The 27,162-nt window shown below is 40.4% G+C and overlaps 1 protein-coding gene across 14 annotated transcripts in view; it reads left to right on the top strand.

The window, feature by feature from the left end:
* LOC140729646 (leucine-rich repeat-containing protein 4C-like) overlaps positions 1-27,162 on the top strand; it is a 1,048,826-nt gene that overhangs the window by 285,262 nt on the left and 736,402 nt on the right. The window lies entirely within an intron of this gene.

Genomic DNA, 27,162 nt, shown 5'->3' with positions numbered 1-27,162 from the left:
TGAACTGCAAAGTTTGGAGGCATCTGGAATTCTGTCCAAGGTTGAGTGGAGTGATTGGACCATGCCTATTGTCCTGGTGATCGAAAAAAGGGAAGGCTGGAGCTGTTCGCTTGAGTGGGAATTTCTGTGTGTGCATCGACCCAGTGCTGCGTACTGTGCAGTATCCCCTGCCACAAATTGAAGACGTATTTGCATCTTTGGCAGGCTGGGAGAGGTTTTCAAAGATTGACTTATTTGCAAATGGAGATTGAGGGGTCAAGCAGGAAGTTCCTCTCAATCAACACTCACAAGGGACTATTCCAGTATAATCATTTTGTTTTTGGCATCGCATCAGCTCTAGAAATTTGGCCAAGAGCAATGGTCCAAGTGTTCCAAGATATCCCAGGAACACAATGTTACCTTGATGCCATCATCATGACTGGAAAAAACAATGAAGAGCACCTCCAGAACCTTGGTAAAGTTCTTACCAGGCTGAGTGAGTATGGTCTGCACCCAAAGAGAGAGAAGTATGAGATTTTCAAGAATGAAATCTCAAATTGTGGACATGTCATTGACAAGCATGGCTTATATAAGTCCCAAGAGAAGACTGAAGCAGTGCTACAAGCACCCAAATGGGAAAATGTATTTCAACTCAGATCATACTTAGGCCTTGTAAACTACTACCACTGGTGTCTCTCAAACATTGCTACAGTGCTGCACCCATTGAATGCACTGTTACAGTCAGGAGCAAAGTGGGAATGGTCAAAAGGATGTGGAAAATCATTCAAGGAAACAGAGACTAATAATATCTGATGATGTTCTCACCCATTATGACCCATTTCTACCCCTCAGACTGACATGCAAAACATCCCCTTATGGCATTGGAGCTGTTTTGTCACACATTATGAAAGATGGATCTGAATGCCCAATTGTGTTTCTTTCAAGATCACTGATGAGTGCAGAATGCAACTAAACACAAATAGACCAAGAGGGCCTTGGTCTAGTATGAGCAATAAAGAAGTTCCACCAGTATCTCTGTGGGCAAAAGTTTACATTAGTGACAGATCACCAGCTCTTTGTGTCCATTTTCAATCCCAAGGGAGTTCCAGTGATGACTGCTATCCAGTTACAACGTTGGGCACTATTCCTTGGAGCCCACTCTTATCACATAGAGTTTAAGGTTACCAAATAAGACAACAATGCTGATTGCTTGTCATTACTTCCACTATTGGCAACTAAAGGAAAAAAGTCTTTATACTGTGACTCAGCAGAAGTGCTCCACAGCAATGGTGGCCCAGTCGCCAGTGACACAAATTCGGAAATACAAAAATACAAATAGCCTGACTTTGAAAAGGGCCTATGAAATCATGCCAGTATGGCCAGCTCATGGTAACCCTATGTTTGCAGAGTTCTCAATTAAATGAGACCAACTGTCAGTATGTCAAAGAATGCTGATGTGTGGTTCTTGCGTCGTGGTTCCCTCTAAACTATGCACTAAGGTGTTAGAAGATCTGCATGAAGGACACCTGGGTACAGTCAAGATGAAGAGCCATGCCTGGAGCTACGTGTGGTAGCTGGGAATAGATAAACTGACTGAAAACTTTGCCAAAAGCTGCTTGGGAAGCCACAAAGTTCAAAATACACCCCAGAGGCACCATTACATCTGGTGTTGTCTCCATGGGAAAGAGTACATTTTGACTTTGCTGGGTCATTCATGGACTCCATGTTTCTGAATGCTGTGCTGCTTGTTTGAAGCGGCCAGGGGTTATACCCATGAAGTCAACCACATCAGCAAAGACTGTCTCCGCTTTGAGGAGTACCTTCGCCAGAAGCGGCTTACCAGAACAAATTGTGAGTGACAACGGTCCATGATGCACATTAGAAAAGTTCAGAATGTTCATGAAGAAAAATGGCATCAGACATTTCAATTCATCTCCTCACCACCCAACAATGAATGGGTTAACTGAAAAGTTTATCCAAACCTTCAAGAAGTCCATTAAAGCAATGGACAAGGAGGTCATTCCTTTATACTGTACCACAAGGTGTACAACTTCCTTTTTGTGTGCCAGAACTCTGTTCATGTGATGACAAATCAATTGCCTGCAACTCTGTTTATGAACAATCATCTGAGATCATGCATAGACCTCCTGAAATCAGATCTATTGAAGGAAGCATAGAGTAAATAGTCCATCCAGTTGCCAAGTGAAGCAGCAAGGAACTTTGAGATTGGATAGGAATTATCAAGAGCATGATTACTGAGAAGACAAGTGGATGCCTGATAGGATATCGACAAGAACCGGACCACTGATATACACAGTGGATGTTGGAGATCCGACATGGAGATGTCATGTGGACCAGATACTGGATGCTCAACCGAAGAACACACCTGAATCAATTGCATCCGAAAAGACAGGCACAATACAGTCACCGGACTTAACTTTCAGTGATAATCATATCACTGACAACAATGTGACACCAGAAACCAAGAACATTGTCTTTGACAAAACACCTACTAAACCCAATGCCACTCCACAGGTCCAGAGGCGCGACGAGAACGTTATTGACAATACACCTGCCAAACCTGATGCCACTCCATAAGTCCAGAGGCGTTATCTGAAAGAAACAGCGCGCCACCCAAAAGACTGTGCCTTTAAAACTGTGAAGTTAATTATGGACTGTTATTGTGAAAGCGTGTTTATTTGGAATATGGGTTTATGAAAGGAAAATTGGATGTGTTGTGTAAATATACAGTATTATGTTGCATTCCTCTAAAGGGGAGGAAGTGTAATGTATGGATCTATTTCTTTTAGTGTATTGACTCCTCCCCTCAGCACTAGATATTGATCTGTTGTCTGTGCATGTGCTATTATCTGTGCATGCACATTGTTTTCTCTCTCCCTCGATGCAAGATGAATACACCAGTTAAAGCCATCTCCCATGTGTGTGCTTTTATTTAATATATTTAGTATGTGTACAGACACAACAATAACTTTATAAAACTTTGGTTTGGTTTCATTTGGAGTATTATGTGCAGTTCTGGCACGATGTGGTTGCATTAGAGAGGAGACAAAGAAGATTCTCCAGATTGTTGTCTGGATTGGATGCCATTGTTTTAACAAGAGATTGAATTGGCTGTTTTTGTTTTCTGTAGAGCAAAGGAGAGTGGGGATATAGAGCTAAGATATATAAAATTAGAAAAGACATTGATGGACGATAGTGATGGACATTGATGGATTGTCTAATAGTGGAGCCAATCGGTTAAGGGTGAAAGATTGATTCCTGGGATTGATTGATACCAGAATGATTCCTGGGATGGCAGGACTTTCATATGAAGAAAGACTGGATCGACTAGGCTTATACTCACTGGAATTTAGAAGATTCAGGGGGGATCTTATTGAAATGTATAAAATTCTAAAGGGATTGGACAGGCTAGATGCAGGAAGATTGTTTCCGATGTTGGAGAAGTCCAGAATGAGGGGTCACAGTTTAAGGATAAAGGGGAAACCTTTTAGGACCGAGATGAGGAAAAACTTCTTCACACAGAGAGTGGTGAATCTGTGGAATTCTCTGCCACAGGAAACAGTTGAGGCTGGTTCATTGGCTATATTTAAGAGGAAGTTAGATATGGCCCTTGTGGCTAAAGAGATCAGGAGGTATGGAGAGAAAGCAGGTACAGGGTTCTGAGTTGGATGATCAGCCATGATCACACTGAATGGCAGTGCAGGCTCAAAGGGCCAAATGGCCTACTCCTGCACCTATTTTCTATGTTTCTAAAGCAACAGAGTTTAAGTAGGAGCAAAGAAGAAAAAATTTTCACATAGTGTAGTTGATACCTGGAACACACTGACAAAGGAAAGGTTGGAGGCAGATAAATTCAAACATTTAAGAGGTTTCTAGGGAGTAATTAAATTCTTAGGCATAGAAAGCAATGACATTATGCAGGCAGATAGGATTAGAATTGATAGATGCCACTGTCAACGTGGGAATGGTCAGTGGAAGGGTACTTTCTGTGCTGTATAACTCTGCCATAATAATCAGGTGTTCAGCAAAAAAATGGCAAATATAAATGGATATTCAATTGTTTTCTACAAGGGGTGAATAATGAAGGAAGAGTAAACTCGTATGGCAGTCACCATCTCCCAGAAATAAATTAATCAACCTCCATTGCACTCCATCTGTGCCAATGATATCATTCCATGGGTGGTGAGATCAGTCGAGCACACCATCTTCCAGTCATCAGTGGATGAGAGAAAAAGTAATACATCTTTTCAACAGCTGGGAAATAACTGAGTCTGGGACTAAAAGACCTGGCAAAACCTACAGGCAATTTGTCACTCCACTTGAGTCAAAATCAAATCACTGGATCAAAACAGAAATTGCAAGGCCCAAAGAAAGGACCAGGTGAGTCTGTTAAGAATATCTTAACATGGCTTTGACAAGTGGAGGAAATAGATCAAGACTTAACTTATTCACATATGCATCTTTATGTATTTGAAATTTGCTCAGATGCATTGGTCAGAGTGTGATGTGCAACATAAACAAGATTCAGCACTTTAAAATTTTTTTAAAATACATTGAAAATAAGGTTGGAAGTTAAGGGATGCATATGGAATAAAATGAGCATAAATGCATAAACATCAACATGTATTTACAATGCAAACTGCATTATAAAAAGTGGTTCAAAGTATCTGCATTGCAGCTATGGGTTGATCAGATTATCAGTCTGAGGGGGAATACTTTTAAGATAGTGCGAAGCTCTGGTTTTAATAGCTCTATAGCACTTTCCATAATGGAGCATTTGGGAAAGGCTGTTTACAGATGGGGTAGTGTCTGCAATGATTTTTCCTGCCTGCTTCTTGGACCTGGACACATGCAAATCTTGCAATTTGAAAGGTTTGTGGGCCAGTTTATTTGGTACTGAGCATGACCACAATGCCAAACAAAGCACTGGGGAAAGAGGAGCTCGCTATATATCCAGAGCACAGGAAGTTGTGTGTAGTTAAAAGAACCAGAGTCCCCAAGCATCTGATCTGCAAATCAGTCCTGGGAAGGGATCATGTTTAGCATGAAGACAACATAAAAAAGAATCCAAAACTGGCTAAAGGAAGACATGCAGCATCTTTGGACAACTACAAGATTGCACAAAAAATTATATTCTCCATTAAGGTTGAAGCACTATGTGCATAGCAAACTGAGCTATTGAGAGAAGCTATCAATCAATAATGAAAAGCTAAAGGAAATATAAAGGTTCTACTGCCCTTACAGTATGTATATGTGTGGTGAACTACATCTCCCTGTCTGGACACGCCCCCCACTGCTGACTGCTCCTGTGGCTCCTCCCACAGACCCCTGCATGAAGGCGATTGGAGGCACTGCTCCTCCCTCAGTCTCCAGGATGTTGTGTGGTGGTCTCTTACTGCTGTCGGTGCTTTCTTCCAGCCAATAAAAGCCTACCTTGACTCACATCTCCGAGAGTTATTGATGTTGCATGAATATGAACAAAGCTATGCATTAAACACCTTCTCAAAAATCACCCGAGACGGAAGCTTCCTTCAGAGCTTTTAATGAGATAATACTTGTGAAAAGATATTGTAGTTTCAAGGGCAAATAAAGAGCAGATGGAGATTGATGTCTTTCCACCGTGTGCTTCAAGCTGAAATCCACATTACTCCGTGCAGGCAGTGATATACAAAAACAGCTTATGTACAGAAAGTGATGTTCATGCAAAATGAACTGTACCTCCGGAGATCTGAACACTCTCTGGCTGGTATCCATAGGTTGTGAAACAGAACTACTAAAACTAAAAGTCAAATGATCATCTCACTAAGCCTTTGGCAAATGATAGACTGACTCAGAGACTAGTCTTGAAACAGTCTTACTGCACAGTCTTTAGCTATTTTCTCTTTGAAAATACTAGCCTTGATAATGTTCCTGGTGGGGATCAGAAAGAAATGCTGGGCCATTTAACCATGAGGAGGAGGTGAGCTGATCAGCTTGGAGTCCTCTTGTGTTATGATCAGCTGGGTTGAGATCAGCAGGAACATTGTTCCATTGACTCATCTGACTTAATTGCCTGACGTGTTGGACCCTATTATGTACATGAACATAGAATCTCCTTGTTTCGATTAATCTCTATTGGTAGTGTCTGAAAGAGACATAATAGTCTGGGCAGTATATTCATTTTAATAGACTCAATCCTTCAACTGAGACTGAAAAGAGGAATCAGGTTCCATCTTGCCACATCTTCCTTAATTTTTTTATATAAAAGCTGATAATTACATTCTGATAATTTTGCCAAATCTTTTGGCATAATGATGCCCAAATATTTGAAAGACTGTGTGCCATGCCCAGGGGTATCGACTTTCAATTTCTCTTGGTGGGCTATAGTAATATGAAAGTAATTGGGTTTTATCTATGTTGATCTTGTATCCTGATAATTGACCATATTGTTCAAAGGATTGCATCAATTTAGGCAAAGAGTATGTCGGTTGCCCTAGGTAGATCAAAATGTCATCCGCATAAAAATCGCATTCAAATCTCCACAAAGTATTTATCTGAGGTATACACTTATAGAAAAGAGTGGAAAGAAAAAACAAGCAAAAGGAAGGAACTATGTACAAGTAGGGAGTGATCATTTTTTTACAACAGATTCATTGATTTGTGAGAATAAAATCAGGCCTATGAGGCATTATGTAGTTAAACCAGTTTTCCCAGTATGAATCAAATTGTTCCAGCTTATGATTAACAGATGCTGTTATCTTAGAAACATAGAAACATAGAAAATAGGTGCAGGAGTAGGTCATTCGGCCCTTCGAGCCTGCACCGCCATTCAGTATGATCATGGCTGATCATCCAACTCTGAACCCTGTACCTGCTTTCTCTCCATACCCCCTGATCCCTTTAGCCATAAGGGCCCTATCTAACTTCCTCTTAAATATAGCCAATGAACTGGCCTCAACTGTTTCCTGTGGCAGAGAATTCCACAGATTCACCACTCTCTGTGTGAAGAAGTTTTTCCTCATCTCGGTCCTAAAAGGCTTCCCCTTTATCCTTAAACTGTGACCCCTCGTTCTGGACTTCCCCAGCATCGGAAACAATCTTCCTGCATCTAGCCTGTCCAATCCCTTTAGAATTTTATACGTTTCAATAAGATCCCCCCTGAATCTTCTAAATTCCAGTGAGTATAAGCCTAGTCGATCCAGTCTTTCCTCATATGAAAGTCCTGCCATCCCAGGAATCAATCTGGTGAACCTTCTGTGTACTCCCTCTATGGCAAGAATGTCTTTCCTCAGATTAGGGAACCAAAACTGCACACAATATTCTAGGAGCGGTCTCACCAAGGCCTTGTACAACTGCAGTAGAACCTCCCTGCTCCTGTACTCAAATCCTTTTGCTATGAATGCCAACATACCATTTGCCTTTTTCACCGCCTGCTGTACCTGCATGCCCACCTTCAATGACTGGTGTACAGTGACAGCCAGGTCTCGTTGCATCTCCCCTTTCCCTAATCGGCCACCATTCAGACAGTAATCTGTTTTCCTGTTCTTGCAACCAAAGTGGATAACCTCACATTTATCCACATTAAATTGCATCTGCCATGAATTTGCCCACTCACCTAACCTATCCAAGTCACCCTGCATCCTCTTAGCATCCTCTTTACAGCTAACACTGCCGCCCAGCTTCGTGTCATCGGCAAACTTGGAGATGCTGCATTTAATTCCCTCGTCTAAATCATTAATATATATTGTAAACAACTGGGGTCCCAGCACTGAGCCTTGCGGTACCCCACTAGTCACTGCCTGCCATTCTGAAAAGGTCCCGTTTACTCCCACTCTTTGCTTCCTGTCTGCCAACCAATTCTCTATCCACATCAATACCATACCCCCAATACCGTGTGCTTTAAGTTTGCACACTAATCTCCTGTGTGGGACTTGTCAAAAGCCTTTTGAAAATCTAAATATACCACATCCACTGGCTCTCCTCTATCCACTCTACTAGCTACATCTTCAAAAACCTCTATAACATTTGTCAGACATGATTTTCCTTTCACAAATCCATGCTGACTTTGTCCGATGATTTCACCTCTTTCCAAATGTGCTGTTATCACATCTTTGATAACCGACTCTAGCATTTTCCCCACCACCGATGTCAGACTAACTGGTCTATAATTCCCCGGTTTCTCTCTCCTTCCTTTTTTAAAAAGTGGGGTTACATTAGCCACCCTCCAATCCTCAGGAACTAATCCAGAATCTAAGGAGTTTTGAAAAATTATCACTAATGCATCCACTATTTCTTGGGCTACTTCCTTAAGCACTCTGGGATGCAGACCATCTGGCCCTGGGGATTTATCTGCCTTTAATCCCTTCAATTTACCTAACACCACTTCCCTACTAACATGTATTTCACTCAGTTCCTCCATCTCACTAGACCCTCGGTCCCTTACTATTTCTGGAAAATTATTTATGTCCTCCTTAGTGAAGACAGAACCAAAGTAGTTATTCAATTGGTCTGCCATGTCTTTGTTCCCTATGATCAATTCACCTGTTTCTGACTGTAAAGGACCTACATTTGTCTTGACCAATCTTTTTCTTTTCACGTATCTATAAAAGCTTTTACAGTCAGTTTTTATGTTCACTGCCAGCTTTCTCTCATAATCTTTTTTCCCTTTCCTAATTAAGCCCTTTGTCCTCCTCTGCTGGTCTCTGAATTTCTCCCAGTCCTCAGGTGTGCTGCTTTGTTTTGCTAATTTGTATGTTTCTTCTTTGGACTTGATACTATCCCTAATTTCCCTTGTCAGCCATGGGTGCACTACCTTCCCTGGTTTATTCTTTTGCCAAACTGGGATGAACAATTGTTGTAGTTCATCCATGAGATCTTTAAATGCTTGCCATTACATATCCACCGTCAACCCTTTAAGTATCATTTGCCAGTCTGTCTTAGCTAATTCATGCCTCATACCTTCAAAGTTACCCTTCTTTAAGTTCAGAACCTTTATTTCTGAATTAACTATGTCACTCTCCATCTTAATGAAGAATTCCACCATATTATGGTCACTCTTACCCAAGGGGCCTCGCACGACAAGATTGCTAACTAACCCTTCCTCATTGCTCAATACTCAATCTAGAATGGCCTGCTCTCAGTTGGTTCCTCGGCATGTTGGTTCAGAAAACCATCCCGCATACATTCCAAGAAATCCTCTTCCTCAGCACCCTTACCAATTTGGTTCACCCAATCTATATGTAGATTGAAGTCATCCATTATAACTACTGTTCCTTTATTGCATGCATTTCAAATTTCCTGTTTAATGCCATCCCCAACCTCACTACTACTGTTAGGTGGCCTGTACACAACTCCCACCAGTGTTTTCTGCCCCTTAGTGTTATGCAACTCTACCCATATCGATTCCACATCCCCCAGGCTAATGTCCTTCCTTTCTATTGCGTTAATCTCCTCTCTAACCAGCAATGCTACCCCACCTCCTTTTCTTTCCTGTCTATCCCTAATATTGAATATCCCTGGATGTTGAGCTCCCATCCTTGGTCACCCTGGAGCCATGTCTCTGTGATCCCAACTATATCATATTCATTAATAACTATCTGCACATTCAATTCATCCACCTTGTTGCGAATACTCCTCGCATTGACACACAAAGCCTTCAGGCTTGTTTTTATAACACTCTTAGCCCTTATACAATTATGTTGAAAAGTGGCTCTTTTTTGCTTTTTGCCCTGAATTTGCCTGCCTGCCACTTTTACTTTTCACCTTACTACTTTTTGCTTCTACCCTCATTTTACACCCCTCTGTCTCTCTGCACTTGTTCCCATTCCCCTGCCACATTAGTTTAAGTCCTCCTGAACAGCAGTAGCAAACATTCCCCCTAGGACATTGGTTCCAGTCCAGCCCAGGTGCAGACCATCCTGTTTATACCGGTCCCACCTCCTCCAGAACTGGTTCCAATGCCCCAGAAATTTGAATCCCTCCCCCTTGCACCATTTTTCAAGCCACGTATTCATCTGAAATATTCTCCTATTTCTACTCTGACTGGCACGTGGCACTGGTAGTAATCCAGAGATTATTACCTTTGTGGTCCTACTTTTTAGTTTATCTCCTAACTCCCGAAATTCACCTTGTAGGACCTCATCCCGTTTTTTACCTATTCTTTTCCATTTTGTAAATGTCCATTGTAATTTCCATACATGTATTTAAAGTTGGGCTCTCCTGTGATAACCATTTCTTAGTAAGAGTCTTTTTACCAGCCGCCAACAGTATATTCATTAAATATTTATCTCTTTTCAACCATTCTTGAGGTATATATCCAAAATATATGGTCTTACTCTCTAAGGATATTTCACATTTAAAGATGTCTTGTAGGGCATTGTGTATCCCCCTCCAATAGTTTTTGATAACAGGGCAGCCCCAAAAAAATGATAATGATTTGCATTTTGATTTCCACAATTTCTCCAGCAGAGAGGTTACTATTATAATGGGATTTCTCAGTATAATTGTATGATATATATATACAATGTCTGAAATACATCTTATGGAAATGTTTGTTTGATGATGAACTTCAATAAAAAAAATTACAAAAAAAAGAATCTCCTTGTTTCATTAAATATATACCCAAACACAATCTTGCTGTCAGTAAAGAAATTGATAGCTTCTAGTTCTGTGGCCAGCTTTTCAGTTATCATCTCTGCTTCTCAACTACTAGAACAGCAGCACTGAGTTCATGCCTTTGTCTGGTGAGATCTGGTTTGGGAGCAAGCTTCGCCTTGCCTAGAATGAGACCAATGTCAGTATATCCAGCAGTGTCTGGTCTTCTTGGTCTTCATGTCAGCAAGATCAGTGACAATGAATCATATCTCCATACTGCCAGTTTTTGTTGCAGTAAGAGAGTTTACATCCTGTCTGGCCAGTGTAGTTTTTGTTACAGTCTCCACAGGTGATCCTGTTCAGCCCTTTGCTTTTGTCGGCTGTCTTTATTGGTACCTTGCTTCTTGAGACAAGTTTCTTTAAAGTCGTCATTAGTTTGTGAGTGATTGTGATGCTGTGAGGTTCGCGCGTTCAAGCTGTCATTTCTGACATATTGTTGACAGACAAGAGAAAATCTGCAGATGCCAGAAATCCAAGCAACACACACAAAATGCCGGAGGAACTCGGCAGGCTAGGCAGCATCTATGGAAAAGCATACAGATGACATTTTGGGCCGAGACCCTTCAACATTGTTGATGTTGGGCAAGACCACACGTTTCAATATGCATTGACTAAGATCTGTGGGACCTTCTCTCCTTAGTAAGTGTCCCTGATGAAATTCCATGGGTAACCATTGTTCTGGAGCACTTTGAATAAGTGCTTCTCTTCCCTGGCCCAAGTTCACTGGTGCTGCAGTATGTTTGTGCTCTCTTAAATGAGGTGTGAATGCAGTTTTGCTTGCGGCAGGCTGGTTGGCTGCTATGGTAGTTCAATACCTGCTCTGTGTGTGTGCCCTTGCAGTAGATGGATATCTCTAATGTACAGTTTGTTCTTCTCGTGACTAGTGTGTCCAGGAATGCGAGTCAGTTGTTACTTTGTCTTATAACTATAAATTTAATGTTACTGAATATGTTGTTGATTTGGTTAAAGATATCCTCTATTTCATTTCAATTGAGTATGACAAAGTTATCATCTGTATATCTCACCCAAAGATTGGTTTTGAGGACTGGAAGCACTATTTTTTCTAGCCTTTGCATAACGGCCTCGGCAATGAAGCCAGATATCGGTGATCCCACTGATGTTTCTTTGAGTTGATTATAAATCTGCTCTTTAAACTGGAAATGTGTTGGCAGGCAAAGGTTTAGTTGTCAACTATTCTGCTGTGTTTCAGTGTCTGTGCTGTATGTTCACCACCATCCTAAAAACTGTATTTGTGCAGGTTTCTGGAGGTGGTAAGTACAAAGTTCAAAATTATGAAGTACATTTATTATCAAAGTACTTATACAGAATACAACTCTGAGGGATGTCCTCCCAAACGGAGCCATGAAACAAAGAAACACCATGAAATCTGTTCCTATGGAAGTATCGAACCCCCAATGCTTGAAAAAAAGAACAAATAGTACTGGCAGCAAAAAGCGAGTCAACTACTCTTAGAATATCAACATCAAATGAGGCGTCTAGAAGTATTCAGTTCAGATCTGCGCTGCTAGGTGAGTGCAGGTTGCAGAACCAGTTGGACCGATGTTATTTGTTGGGATGCAGTGGAGGTGCTAATTCAGCATGATTGTTCCTGAAGAGTCTCTTCACGAACTTCATATAATGATCTTAAGTTTCTGGTTTCCTTCTCAATGTGTGAGTGAGGGATACGTCTCAACTAAGGGTCTGTCCTATGTTGTTTGATTGCTGTTGTCATGGAGAGCAGAAAGGGAGGGGAACTATCTAACCCCATGACTCATCTTTGTTCATGATTTGAAGGAAGACCTCATCTTCGATGGAAGTTGCCAGCTTATAGTCATTTTCTGAGAGACAGAAGATCAGCCTGCCTATATCTAGTTGAACAGAGGTAAGAATTTCAGAGGGCTTGGTTTCCTGATCTACAATATTCTCTTTCATACAAATTATAGTCTCACAAGGTTTGGAGTGACTAGGGTGCCCACTCACCAGGGCAACATGCTGACAGTGAGCAGATGAGCACCATTAAGGCAGGCTTCTACCACAATGACCCATCTAGGTCAAGCTGTTGGGCATCTTGACAAACATTGCACTGTTTACGTATTTCATCTACACTGACGGTGTCTCTGCCAAGCAACAGGAGAATTTCAGCAGGAGAGTCAAATGGGGGAGTCTTGCCAGCTAGGTCCTTAAGTTATGAATGATTGAGTCAGCTTCAGGAGTTGGGATTTCATCCCCTGTTGTTGGGAATATGGTCACATTCAATGAGGTTTGACAAGGGTAAACCCTCCTATTGCCTCCACAACAAATTCACTGACTCTTCTTCCAGTAAGTTGTGAAGATCCTGGACATGTTTTTAGAGTGCATAGGGAAACAGAATGTTGAATACTGGATGTGTCAAAGAATGCTAACTTTGCCAATGATGCATTTCTCTGATCATCCAGTATCACATATGCCTTTATTTTTTGCTCAGGATGTCCTTTTGGGTAGATGTTGCCCAGGCATATTTTAGAGCAGGATTTGCCTTGGAAGACTTCCCCGCATACTCAGTGCATCAGGGAGTAGCAACATCTGATGGATGTTCAGCTGGCTCCCTACCATACCCTGCTGCGAGTGGGCTGGAAACAGAAGTAGCCCAAAGTGGTGGCCCTGAATGAAGTGCTGATATGTGCTGGTCGCTGTTGTACTCAGTGCCATGTCTGAACGCTTCACAGTCTTCTATTTGGTGAGGTTTCTGATGGACTGGGGAGTGTCTCTTGGGGTTCATGATACAAATTTCTACTTCAGTTTTGTTCACTGCGATAAGGGTTCTGGTTTCCCAAGCTTTTGCTCTTTCAATGACATGTAACTAGATGTTGAGAGCTTAAGCTGGGGTCATTTCACATTTGGCTGAGTGGCAGATGAATTCCACAAAGAACGGAAATGGTGTATAGTGAGCACAATGCCTTAATTTATACTTGTGGTGAACTAGATATACCTGTCTGACTGCTCCTGTGGCTCCTCCCAAGACCCTGCTGACTGCCCCTGTGGCTCCTCCCACAGACCCCTGTATAAAGGCGACTGTGGCCTGCTGCTCTCCCTCATTTTCCCCAGGATGTAGTGTTGTTCTTCAGTCAATAAAAGCCGATATCTCACTTCCTAAGTCTCGGCATGAGTTATTGATGGTGCATCAATACTTGAAACCTTTTCTAGAGACAGCTTATTTACTGATGTCTATAATAAACTCATTCATGCATGTTGTTGTGTAGTTCAATAAGGTTTATTCCTCTTGCTATATCCAAGCAAGCAACTGAGTCCTGGTAGGCAGCCTTCATTTTTTTTTTTTGCAGCATGTAGTTCTGAGAATAGATCCAAAAACTCCAGTTGCTTTCATAGTTCTTTGTGTAAGAGTTTTGGAAAATTATTGATTCTGTTGATGAGATATTCTTCAAATGCCACTGGAGTTTCATAGCATTTGTCCAGCTCCTGCCACATCATTCGCAAACCTTTAGCTGAATTACTAATGTGCAGTGCACTAACCTTTTTTGCACGTTATAGTGATTGCCCATTAAGCCACTGTGGTGAACTAGATATACCTGTCTGACTGCTTCTGTGGCTCCTCCCACAGACCCTGCTGACTGCTCCTGTGGCTCCTCCCACAGACCCCTGTATAAAGGCGACTGTGGTCTGCTGCTCTCCCTCATTTTCCCAGGATGTAGTGTTGTTCTTCAGTCAATAAAAGCCGATATCTCACTTCCTAAGTCTCAGCGTGAGTTATTGATGGTGCATCAGCCACTGACAGAGAAGGTCTAGGTCTTCGCTAAGTTTGAGTCTTAGTCCATCCACGGCATTGCAAAAGCTTGACTTCCAGGACAGATAACTGACAGACTGGTTGTCAGACATTTTGTCTTGTTGTGACTAGGTCTCAACGAGGCAGATACAAGCCAAGTCTAATGCACCTGTGGCTCCTGAATGAGGGCATTGTGGAGACCGGTTTGCCAAGTTTGTGTCCTGGGATGAGCGGAAGCTCAGTCTATCCATGTCTGTGCAGATAGGGTTAGTATAGTGGCAACTTTTGACCGAGGTTTTTGCTGTGATGAAATTGCATAACAGTGTGTTGTGGGTCTTTGCTGCTGTAGATCTTGACTGTCACCTGGACAATGTGAAAGGCATGTTGGCTTATGGTATGGACAGCTTCTCCTTGTAGACCTGAAACACTATTTTTTTATAGCCAAAATACATTTGGACACATTCTTTATTAAGCTGATTGGCTGTTGTGATGGCAAAGCACAACTGATTTTGTTTGTAGACTCACCCCTGTATAAGTTGAAGCTGCTTCAGACTGCTTTGCCTCTGCTGAGGCAGCCTTAGTTTCATGCTCTTCCCTGAGCACACACAGTGTAGCCTCTACATGTGTTCTCTCCACATCCAGATGTGCGCTCTCCTTGTCTACACAGGTTTTCTCCATGTTCATACAAGCTTTTTCTGTTAGCACCTCAACTTTGCATTTAGCGTAAGTCCCATTCTAGCTGCTTCACATCTTGCATGGGCTCATGCTGCAGCTCAGCTAATCATGATCTTGTTGGAACGTCATGATGACGCGATCGACTGACCTGGTTTCCAGGTTTTGGCCATTGACGTTTCTAAGGTCAGAAACTGACATTGTCAAGAAATGCATTCAGATGCGTCTTCGGTCTGTAGGCAATGCCTTTTTAAGATGAGTTATCTTTTCCCATTACTGTCTTCGCAGTGCATATATAAACAAAGCTATGCAGTGAGCTAAACACCTGAAAAATCACCCAAGATGGAAGCTTCTTTCAGTGTTTTCAATTAGCTCTTACTTGTGACAAGATGTGTTGTTTCAAGGGCAAGTAAAGAGTGGATGTAGATAATTGCCTTTCCATCATGTGCTTCAAGTTAAAATCCAAACTAGCTTGCACAGGAACCATATAAAAAAAAACAGCTTACATATAGGAAGTGATGGTCATACAAAGTGAACTGCACCTCTGGAGGCCAGAATAAAGGTATTAATGGAGAAGAAACAAAGTCATGCCTTCCAAACTATGAAAGATTGCAGACCATCATTGGACATTCTAAATATTAGATGCATTTATTTGTATTAAATGAAGATGCTTCTCATTAATGCATCTACCTGCATTAAATAGAGTCATAGAAATAAAACATAGAACACAGGAATGTTGTACCAAACCAGTTTAATTAGTGATCAAATGGCCAACTGAACTAATCTCTTCTGCCTACACAACGCTGATATCCTTCCATTTTCCTCACATTCATGTGCCCATCTAAATGTGCCTTAAAATTCCCAAATTTATCTGTCTCTACTACCACCCCAAGCAGCACATTCCTGGCATCCACCAGTCGCTGTGTTTAAAAAAAATCTTGTTCCTCACTTCTCCTTTGAAATTACCCCTTCTCACCTCAAGTACATGTCCTCTGGTATTAGACATTTTAACCCTAGGAAAAAGATACTGTCTGTTTACCCCCTCTTTGCATCTTGTAATCTTACTTACTTCTATCAGTTCTGTCCGCAGTCCACGCCACTCCAGAGAAAACAACCCAATCTTATCCATCCTCCCATCCTGGTAAACCTTTTCTGCACCCTGTCCAAAGCCATGAGATCCTTCCTATAATGGGGAGACTAGAACTGTAAGCAGTGTTCCAGGTGTAGCCTAGCTAGAGTTTTATACATCTGCAACATAACTTCCTGACCTTTGAACTCAATGTCTTGACTAATAAAAGAAAGCATGCTGTATACCACCTTATCCACCATATCAACTGTAGCATCTTTCAGCAAACTATGAACTTTGACATCAAGATTCCTGTGCTCATTAGCACTGTTAAAGATCTTGCCCTTAAAAGTGCACTGTCTCTTTGCATTTGAACTATCAAGGTGCAGCACATCACAATTGACCAGCTTAAACTCCATTTGCCATTTCTCTGCCCATATCTGCAACTGGCTCATATTTTGTTGTATTCTTTGCCAGTCTTCCATGCTATCCACAACACCACTAATCTTTGTATCATCTGCAAACTTACTAACTTACCCATCTATATTTTCATCCAAATCATTTATACTGAATTGAATTGACTTTATTCTTACATCCTTCACATACATGAGAAGTAAAAATCTTTACATTACGTCTCCATCTGAATGTGCAAATTATAGTAATTTGTAATAAATAGTATGTACAGTAAGATATACAACAGTACAGTCAATATAGCTTAGAAATACAAATGTGTCAGCATGAATTAATCAGTCTGATGGCCTGGTGGAAGAAGCTGTCCCGGAGCCTGTTGGGCCTGGCTTTAATGCTGTAGTCCATTTCCCGGATGGTAACAGCTGGAACAGTTTGTGGTTGGAGTGACTTGGGTCCCCAATGTTCGTTTTGGCCCCTTTTATGCACTGTAAATGTCCTGAATAGTGGGAAGTTCACATCCACAGATGTGCTGGGCTGTCCACACCACTCTCTGCAGAGACCTACAATTGAGGAAGTACAAGGTTCCATACCAGGCAGTGATGCATCCAGTCAGGATGCTCTCAATTGTGCCCCTGTAGAAAGTACATGGGATTTTGGGGACTCATACCGGTCATCTACAACAGTCTGAAACGAAAGAGGCACTGTTGTGTAACGACTGGTAACTGAAACCATTGATCCATTCGCCACTTAAATTATCACTGAATTAGAGTGTTTAAAAATAAAACTCAAAGGTATGGACCTGAGTAATAAACTCCTTTACATTGGGAGGGAATTCAATCAGAAATGTAAGGATATGGGTACACCGAAAGGACTTTATTCAGACCAAACAGAACGACTACCCCTCTATAACTCAAGAAAAATATCCTTCTAAAGGAGAGGCCAACATTCCAGCAAATTTGATTTGAAATATAAAGTTGGAGGAACATTCTTTGCTGTTGATAACACTTAATACAGATTGTGATTCTCAGCAGCACATGGTCTGTAGTTTGAAAATGACAAATAATGTTAACCTCAGATTTGAGAGTTCAACCGTATTTAAAAAACTGAGCTCTTAGTTGAACATTGTTACAAACTACAATATTTGCATTCTAGGAAATACCAAATTATTATTTTGCAAAGCTGAACTCATTTGAAAGTTTCACAAAATAATTTCAGAAACATCTTTACATAATCAAGTTGCTATCATGTTGAAATCAATGCAAGTTTCAGCTGTATGGACACTGAAGCTAGGAATGGCAGCTTTGGAAAGGGTTCAGCAAGATTCCAGCTAGGAAAACACATTTTCACAGGTTGTTTGAAATAACTTGCTTGTATTTTTATAGACAAAAATGACATCCTGTTATATTTTATCTATTGTAAAGCAAGACTGCCCTATCCCCAAGAGAGTGTAAACTAACAAAATTCAACATTGAATTAAGACAGAGGAGAGTTTTGAAGATTATTTTGGAGGAAAGACTAAGTAAAAAAAACTATCAAGTGTTTAGTAAAATTCCAACAGCTAGAAATTCTATGTATGAAAGCAGATGTTAAAAAATTGTATTTGCTAGGGACCTGTACCAGATGTCAGCTGCAAAGATGCATTAGGAACATAAGCCTCAAATTGGGATCATCCACTGAAAACAAAGTTGAATCTTGTGAATTGGTTTATTATTGTCACATTTAGCAATAAACTTATCTTGCATACCATCCTTACAGATCAATGCATTATAAGAGTGCATTGAGGTAATAGAAGTAAAACAATAGCCAGAGAGTGGTGAATTTGTGGAATTCATTACACATACCATTGTGGAGGCAAAGACTTTGGACATATTGAAAGCAGTGGTGGATAGGTTCTTGATTAGTAATGCCTGACAAGTTACAGGAAGAAGGCAGGAGAATGGGTTGAAGAGAGATATTAAATCAGCTGTGATCAAATGGCAGTGCAGGCTCAATGGGCCAAATGACCTAATTATGCTCCTATGTCTTATGGTCTAACAGAGAGCAGAAGATAGTTAGAGAGAAAGTGCAGTGCGGATAGAAAATAAGGTGCAATGTCATAACAAGTTAGGTTGAGGACAAGAATCTATCTTAATGTACTAGTACCATTCTATAGACTTAAAACAGTGGGATAGAAGGTGTCCTTGAGGCTGGTGGAGCAGCCATTCAGCCTTTTGTACCTTTCTAATGGGAAGGATTGTCTGGGACAGGTAGGGTCTCTGTTTATGCTGGCTCCTTTGGGGAGTATAGACAGAGTGCACAGAGGGAAGACTGGTTTTCAGGATATGCCATGCTGCATCCACAACTCACTACAGTTTCTTCGGGCCACGTGCAAAGCAGTTGCCATAGCAAGCCGTGAGGCGTCTGGACAGGATGCTTTCTCCGGTGCATCAATAAAAATTGGTGCAGGTCGAAAGGGAATCGCCAAGTTTCCTTAGCTTCCTGAGGAAGTCGAGGCTCCTGATGAGGTTTGATCCTGCACTGGTTTCTTCAGCAAGTATGCATGCTGAACTGTTGCGGTAGTGTCGTTAAGCGCGCACTACAAATCAATTTGATGTCACTGCTATTCTGGTGTCCTCTGTCTTAGCAATCTGCAATAAAATTCTCCAGTGCAGGCAACACACATACTTTCATGACACTTTAAATAATCAATACTCTGTTTCAAAGCTGTTTCATGACACATAAGAAACATGATATGTATCAAGATTTCTACCCTGACATTTACAATGGGGGTGGGGGGGGGGTACAGACTTCATTTACCAATGGAGCTGCATGAATATAATGATGTTTTGGTAACTTAAGTGTCTAACTTGTTCATGTCCTTTGTTTGTATTTGAATAATTTTGTTAACTTTATTGTTTGTGCCACGGCAAACTTGCAATGTATCTTTCTATATGCAGCTAGAACAGTCTTTTGACATATTATCAGAAATGAACCCAGCAGAATGACTAGCCTTGATTTTCTACCTGCCTTTTCCTTCCAACAGGTTGGCTTTTTTATGCCTTGAATTCCTATACTGGTTTTCTCAGCATGGCTCTGCTGCAGTTTGATCTCAAAGGTACTGATACCTCAAATCAAAAGCAGTTATTTCAAACCAAGAGAGTTAATTGTCTGTCTAAAGACTGGAGGTTTAAAAGCTGATTCATAAAGCCTTCATGTTGAGAGGACTAGAATATAAAAGCAAGGATCTTATGCTGAAGTTTGTTGAGGCATTGGTCAGAACGTATCTGAAGTATTGTGAGCAGCCTGGGGCTCCTTATATGAGAAAAGATGCGTTGACATTGGAGAGAATCCAGAGGAGGTTCACAAGAACACTACTGGGAATAAAAGCATTAATGTATGAGAAGTGTTTGATGGCTCTGGGCCTTTACTCACTGGAATTAGAAGAATGAAAGGGGATCTCATTGAAATATTCTAAATATTGAAAGATCTAGATAAAATGAATGTGGAGAAGATGTTTCCAATAGTGTGTGGGTCTAGGGCCAGTGGGTATGGCCTTAGAATAAAAGCACATTTCTTTAGAACAGAGATGAAAAAGAATTGCTTTACCTTATGGATGGTGAATTAGTGGAATTCATTTCCATAAATGGCTGTGGAGACCAGGTCATTGGGTACATTTAAAGTGAAGGTTCTCGATTAGCAGCAGTGGCAAAGATGACAGGAAGAGGGGATGAAATGGAGTTGAGAGGGATAACAAATCAGTCATAATAGAAGGGCAAAGCAGACTCGATGGAGCAAATGGCATAATTTGCCTGTGGCTTATGGTCAAAAACAGAAAATACTAGAAAGTCTAAACAAGTCAGGCAGCATCTGTGGAATGAGAATCAATCAACATTTCTAGGCTGTGACCCCTTGTCAGACCTGGAGAGCTAAACTTCATCCCTTTCTTATTGGGCATATGCACTTATGCACATGAAAACTGGGTAGCAGAATACTGAATTGAAACTGTTATTAGTTCTTCCTCTGTCCTAGCTAAAAGACAGGACTACTTATAATAACCCCATTATTATCTTTGCTGAGATACTTCAGTCATTATGTATTAGAAATCAAGGTTGTCTGTGTATCGTGTTTGTATGTGATTTCACCATATTCTCTAATTGCTTCAAACAGGTGACTTGTTTTGGTTAGAACCTAAAGATCCTTCTCAAAACGTACTCAAAAATTTGATATCATCCTCCATCCACTGCACAATTATGTAAAAGCCCATCCTCACCAGTGGATCCACCACAGACCCAATCTCATTTCCAGCTCCCTCTTCAATCTTCCTTCTTTCAGCACCCTGCCTTTCTTTCAAAAAGTTCTCTGCTGCATCCGAGTTGATCCGCTGAATGAAATGTTGATGAATCCACTTCTGAAAAAAGATCTAACCTCTATACTGTAAGCATATGACTTTGCATATTCTGTATAACACTGGAGAATGGGCTCAACACCCTATCATTGATTCCTACATTGTAGCATGCAAGAGGTAGTAGGCATTACACTAAACAGCCCACTGATAAAATCAATCCTCTTATTTTTCCCATGATGGAACATCTCCAAGTGACACAAATCCTCCAGAAAATGCAGAGCAGCTTCCCTATGGAGGGGCATAGCTAACATTTTACAAAACCCTCCACATAAACGGGGGAATAGGCAAAATCAAATTCCTCTTCCAACCCAACATCCCAAGATTCAAAACTATGATTGTCCTCAGCCCAATTCAACAAGCAGACATATGATGCTGAATTTCATCCTAAATATATGCTCACAGGTTCACTGTAATTTTCAGGAGAACAGAGATAGCTCAAGATGTCCTCAAAACCTTCTTTGAAAGATATATGATTCTCAATGTTCCATGGGGATCCCAGGCCCAATGCAATCAAGCTGGTAGAGAGGCATAAGGAAAAGCATTGGGTATTTGAAGTCTTTTGATTGAAGCAAGGCCAACTATAAACAGCAGATGGTGTGTATAGCAATCCAAGCAAACGCCAGTTGCCCTTCAATCTCACTGACTTCTTCTGTGGCAGGGTATGTGGAATTTGTACCAGACTCATTAATCATTGTAGATCCCTCAGAAACAGTTAATTAATGCATCCAATGTTGATGCTGAGGAGGAGGACTCTTGAGATAAGGCAACTGGACCATTGCTATTACCTCTGAATTTGTTACTTATTTATATTGACCTTTTGATTAATGAAGGTGAATGAAACAAAAGTTCTGGAATGTTCTCTTGTGATACATTCAGCACAGCTCTGATTGGATGAAGAAGCCAATTTGTGTCTCTGGCATAATTTTGAAAATAGGAATAATTTATGGGTTGTCTTTCCTGGAACCACTGAAATACTTCGAGTCATTCTGTAAAAGGAATGACCTAGTTAAATGTATGTTCTAGGGTAGAATGTCAAGAGTATTACAACTAGTTTCATATATTCTCTGAAAAAAAATCAGAGAATTATCCAGTAATGCACACAGCTTTCCAGCAGCTCAGCTAAACCATCTGGTGGGAGTCTTGACAAATTAAAACTGCTTGTAGAGCAAGTCATCAGAGCCTTAGTTAAAATATGTTCTAATTCAAACGCACTCTGTTAACTGAAATCGGACCCATCCCTTATGTTGTTAGAGTATCAATTATGTTGATATATCTCAACTGTTTTTGCTTAAAACTCTCTCAAAGTCATTTTTCATATTCAACTACTGTGAATTAATATATATTTTTAAAAATACAAGATTGTCATCGTTAATGTCATGATACACCACCAGAAGAAGCAATAAAAGAGGAAGAGTAATTTCAAAAACATTTGCTGAATTGTACTTGATCAGCACAACAACTGCTCATGGTTAATATCTAATTTAAAAGAAAATGTAATTTTTGCTAGGACTCCAGCTCAATAGCAAGTAGCTTAAATACATGGATACCACTACTTTAATCAGAAAAGCAGAGAGGCTACAGAATGAATTAGATAAAGTGGGAGATTAGGCAGAGAAGTGGCAGATGGAATATAGTGTCTGGAAGTGTATGGTCATCCACTTTGGTAGAAGAAATAAAAGCATAGACTATTCACTAACTAGAGAGAAAATTCAAAAATCTGAGGTGCAAAGGGACTTGGGTGTCCTCGTGCAGGATTCCCCAAAGGTTAATTTTCAGGTTGAGTCAGTGGTGAGGAAAGCAAATGCAATGTTAACGTTCATTTCGAGAGGATTAGACCATAAAAGCAAGGATGTAATGTTGAAGCTTTATAAAGTACTGATGAGTCCGCACTTGGAATATTGTGAGCAGTTTTGGGGCCTTAACTAAGATAAGATGACCTGACCTTGGAGAGGGTTCATAGGAGGTTCACAAAAATTATTCCAGGATTGAAAGGCTCATCATATGAGGAGCTTTTGATGGCTCTGAGTCTATACTCTCTGGAATTCAGAAGAATGGGGGGTGGGTGGATCTCATCAAAAACAATAGAATGTTGAAAGGACTTGATGGAGTAGATGTGGAAAGGATATTTCCTATGGTGGAGGAGTCTAAGACCAGAGGACACAGCCTCAGAATAGAGGGATGTCCATTGGGAATGGAGATGAGGAGGAATTCCTTTAGCCAGAGAGTGGTGAATCAGTGGAATTCATTATTGCGGATAGCTGGGCAGACCCAGTCATTGCGTATATTTAAGGCAGAAGTTGATAGGTTCTTGATTATTCAGAACTTGAAGGGATACGGGGAAATTGCAGGAGATTGGTGTTGAGAGGGAAATGGCAGAGCAGACTTGATGAGCCAAATGGCGTAAGTTGGCTTCTATATGTAGTGGTTATATGATTTTTCAAATATGATATGCTGACAATAACACAAAACATGCTTGGAGAACTGGAGAATATTCTTTCCAACCGAGCATGTTCCACCTACCACAGTGAGTTTGCTCCAGAAAATGTTAGTTCATGGCCAATCTCTATCTTAACTCCATTTAGCTTCCATCACCTTTGACACACTTGTCCAACAAAAACTTTCATTTTTTGAGTTAATGCCATTTGCTTGCATTTGTCTCATATACCCCTAAACCTTTATTCTCCATCTACTGGTCCTAATGTATTGTTAAAGTGGTAATTGCATCAGCCACTATTACTTCTTTTGGTAGCTCATTCCATATACCCACCTATCTCTGTATGGGAAAATTTGCCCCTCACACAATCTTAAAATCTTTTCCCCTTTACCTTACACCCATGCTCTTTGGTTTTAACCCCCCCCCCCCCAAGCATTAATTGTTCAGAAAAGTATTTGTATCTTCTACCCACCTCAATCTTTATCTTTAACAGCAAAAGATGCTGGTTTTAGATGAAATTTATGCTGCAATACATAAAGCATATCATGAGAAATCTTGTTAGGTAATCTGTAAATGGAAAAGCTGTAAGTTAGATAAAATTTATTCCTGAAAAGTATTTATAGTAAGGGCAGAATTTTGTTTTTATTTTTATGTCCTTTCTTTCATCAATAACACTAAGTACAAGAAGTTCGTTTTTTCCCTCTTTCAACTGAAAATATGAGGTTTGTTATTGGTCATAGCTCTGTGACAATGACTCTTGTTTTTTTTTAAATTTCTATTGATGAAAATGGAGACCTAAATCTTGTGCTGGGCTGTCAAAAGATTTTTTTTTTCCTGGCTTAATGTAGCCTGAATAACTTTAGGTTTGGATTCTCTGTTCAGTCTGGAGTTTCGGACAGTACAAATCATGACATTGCTTGAAAGCCAGAGAAATAATTTCTTAGAAAGAGAGAGATAGAAACATTTGAGATATATTTTTAGTGTGGGGGGGTAGGACTAAAGGAATAGAGGGATTATTCTACATGTCAGAAATCACTAGGCTGTCACTTCTAATTTGATTCCAGTGGAACAAAAATCCAGTTAACTTACTATTGAAAGTAGATTCTACTAAGGATATAAGTCATCTTACAAAGTACTTTTAGAGAATAGCTTTACATAAAGGATACTTTCCCACATTTGATGTTGACTCAGTTTACCAAAGTTTATGCAATGCACTCCAAATTGCATTGCCTTCCATTTAGTAACATGACTTTAAAAAGTGTCGTCTATCAAGCCCACATGTTTTCTTTAAATTACTTATTTCGTGCATAGTTCCCCTTGCCATTTAGAGTTATTGCAAATATTTTAATATTGTGCCTCATGCTGTGTTTTTATTGTATTTTAACACTATACTTTCAATGGTCAAGAGATCCTGATAATCTGTGGCACCCCTATCATTTCCTCTCATGTACTTTTGCTCCTCTACCATCTTGAATTGTTGTGAATTAAAATATCCCAAGGAGATTGTTTTGTAAGTTGCTCATAATGTCATGTTCAAGTTTAAGTATAATTGTCATCCAACCATATACATTTATACAGTTAAATGAAGCAGTGTTTCTCAGGATCCTAATTACAAAACACAGTACATACAGTCACACACAGCTCATATGACTGCAATAGCACATACGATCACAACAATAATATTGGCACGTGAGTGACATTGACAGTGATTTGGATACTGTCCTGGAGCCATGATTCTGAAGAACAAGGATGCAGCAGTTCCTCATTTTGCACTGGTTCAGCAGAGGAAGGCAAACCAGCTTGTTTCGTGTTGGGTCAGCCACAGGCAATGCAGCTTGTCTTTTCACGAGTGAACACTGGTGAGCAGTACCAAAGGGAAGGGCCAGCCTCCAAACCAGCACGGACTCCATCACGTCCACTGGCCTCTGCTCACCTCCAGCACTTCCTCCCCTACAACACCACGGCATGAGGGCCTGCTCTACTCAACAAGCAAGGCCACAAAGCTCCCCTGACGTCAGTCTCTCCAATGAACAAATGACCCAGACTTACAGTAATTTATAATACCAATATACCATCAGGTCTTAATAGTTTTTCACAAAAAAGAAATCACCCATATATTGAGGGTGTTTATGTATTCAGAAGCCCTAGAAGTCTATTTGGAACAAAATGGAAACCTTCCAATTATCCTAAAGATTTTCCCACTTCCCACAATTCAAATGTTAACTAACATTTGTTATTTTCTCATCAAATGGTGTATAACAATCTAACACACAAAGAAATGACTCATATTTCAGGAATCTCCATATAAACTCTATATTTAAAAATAAATGCCAAGTTTTCCACATTGAGATTGTGTATTTTAATTAGTAATAGTTGAAAAAAATGATGCTAATACTTTAATAATATCAAGTAATACATTGATTCTTTGCTGTCTAGGAATTGCATCATTTAATTAGGTGGAGGATTCCTGTTTTACCTTAGAAGCTAATGATGTTTCTGTTGAAGTCCTATCAAGTCATGGCATCTGATTCAGTCAATAGAACTCCTTTTTCACATTAATACAGAAAATTCTAGAAACACTTGGCAGATCAAATAGTATCTGTAGAAGTATAACAAGGTCTCAATGGAGACTATAAGACCATGACCATTAGACACAGGAGCAGAATTAGGGCATTCAGCCCATTGTGTCTGCTCTGCCATTCCAGATTCCAGATCCCAGATCCCACTCAACGTCATATGTCTTCTTGCCATATCCTTTGAAGCTGATCAGGAAACAATCAACTTCTGCTTGAATATACCCATGAACTTTGCCTCCACCACAGACTGTGGCAGAGCATTCCATGAATACACTACTCTCTGGCTAAAAAGAAAGTCCTCCTTACTTCTGTTCTGAAAGGTTGCCCCTCAGTTCTGAGGCTGTGCCCTCTAGTTCTGGACCTTTCATTAGGACTGAGAAAAAAAATGTAGGTGGATTAAAACCAGAGGGCATCAATTTAAGATTAGAAAGGGAAAGATTTTCCACACAGAGATTGGGGAGGATATGGAATGAGCTGCCAGGGTGCAATTGCAATTTTAACAATACATTTGGACCAGTAGATGGATAATAAATGTTTAGAGCTGGTGTTCCCAAACTGGGGTCTACAGACTCTTGCTGAAAGGCTTTGGTCCATGGGAACCCCTGGTTTAGAGGGATCTGAGCCAAACACATGCAACTGGCAAAGACTCTAGTGAACACCATGCTTGGCATGGACAAGTTGAGGCTAAAGGTTTATGTATATCTCTGTGACTCTGACAAGTTAGCTTTCAGTAGCAGAACTGGTGAGGATGGGGTGGATAGGACAAAGGTAATAACTCTGATAGGATTGGTATGGCAGTTAGAGCCAGATCATGATCCATTGTGTAATATTAGCTGCTAATAACTGGACTGTGGACATGTCCAACAAACTAGGCTATGTTATCAGAGAGAGGGCAACTTAGTCAATAACACAGATAGATGAATGTTCTTGATGGAATAAAACAAGTTACTTAAAGTTGGAGGATTCAATATTGAGTCCAAAAGCTTCAAAATGCCTAAATAAAGATAAGTTGTTCCTTATGCTTGCAATGGCCCTTGTGACAGTGCAGGATATCAGAGAGATTTTCAGTATGAGAATTTTTTAAATTACTTTTTTCCTTTATTATTCATTTAGAAGATGTCAACATCATCAATTAGGCCAACATTTATTGCTCATTCCTAATGATACTTGAGAGGATGGTGCTGGGTTGCATTCTTCCATGACATTAACAGCACCAAAGCAAGTTAA

Source organism: Hemitrygon akajei, chromosome 6 (assembly GCF_048418815.1).
Source record: "Hemitrygon akajei chromosome 6, sHemAka1.3, whole genome shotgun sequence".
Classification (NCBI taxonomy): domain Eukaryota; kingdom Metazoa; phylum Chordata; class Chondrichthyes; order Myliobatiformes; family Dasyatidae; genus Hemitrygon; species Hemitrygon akajei.
The sequence above is the reverse complement of the archived record's forward strand: the minus strand, read 5'-3'. Positions and strand labels throughout refer to the sequence as shown.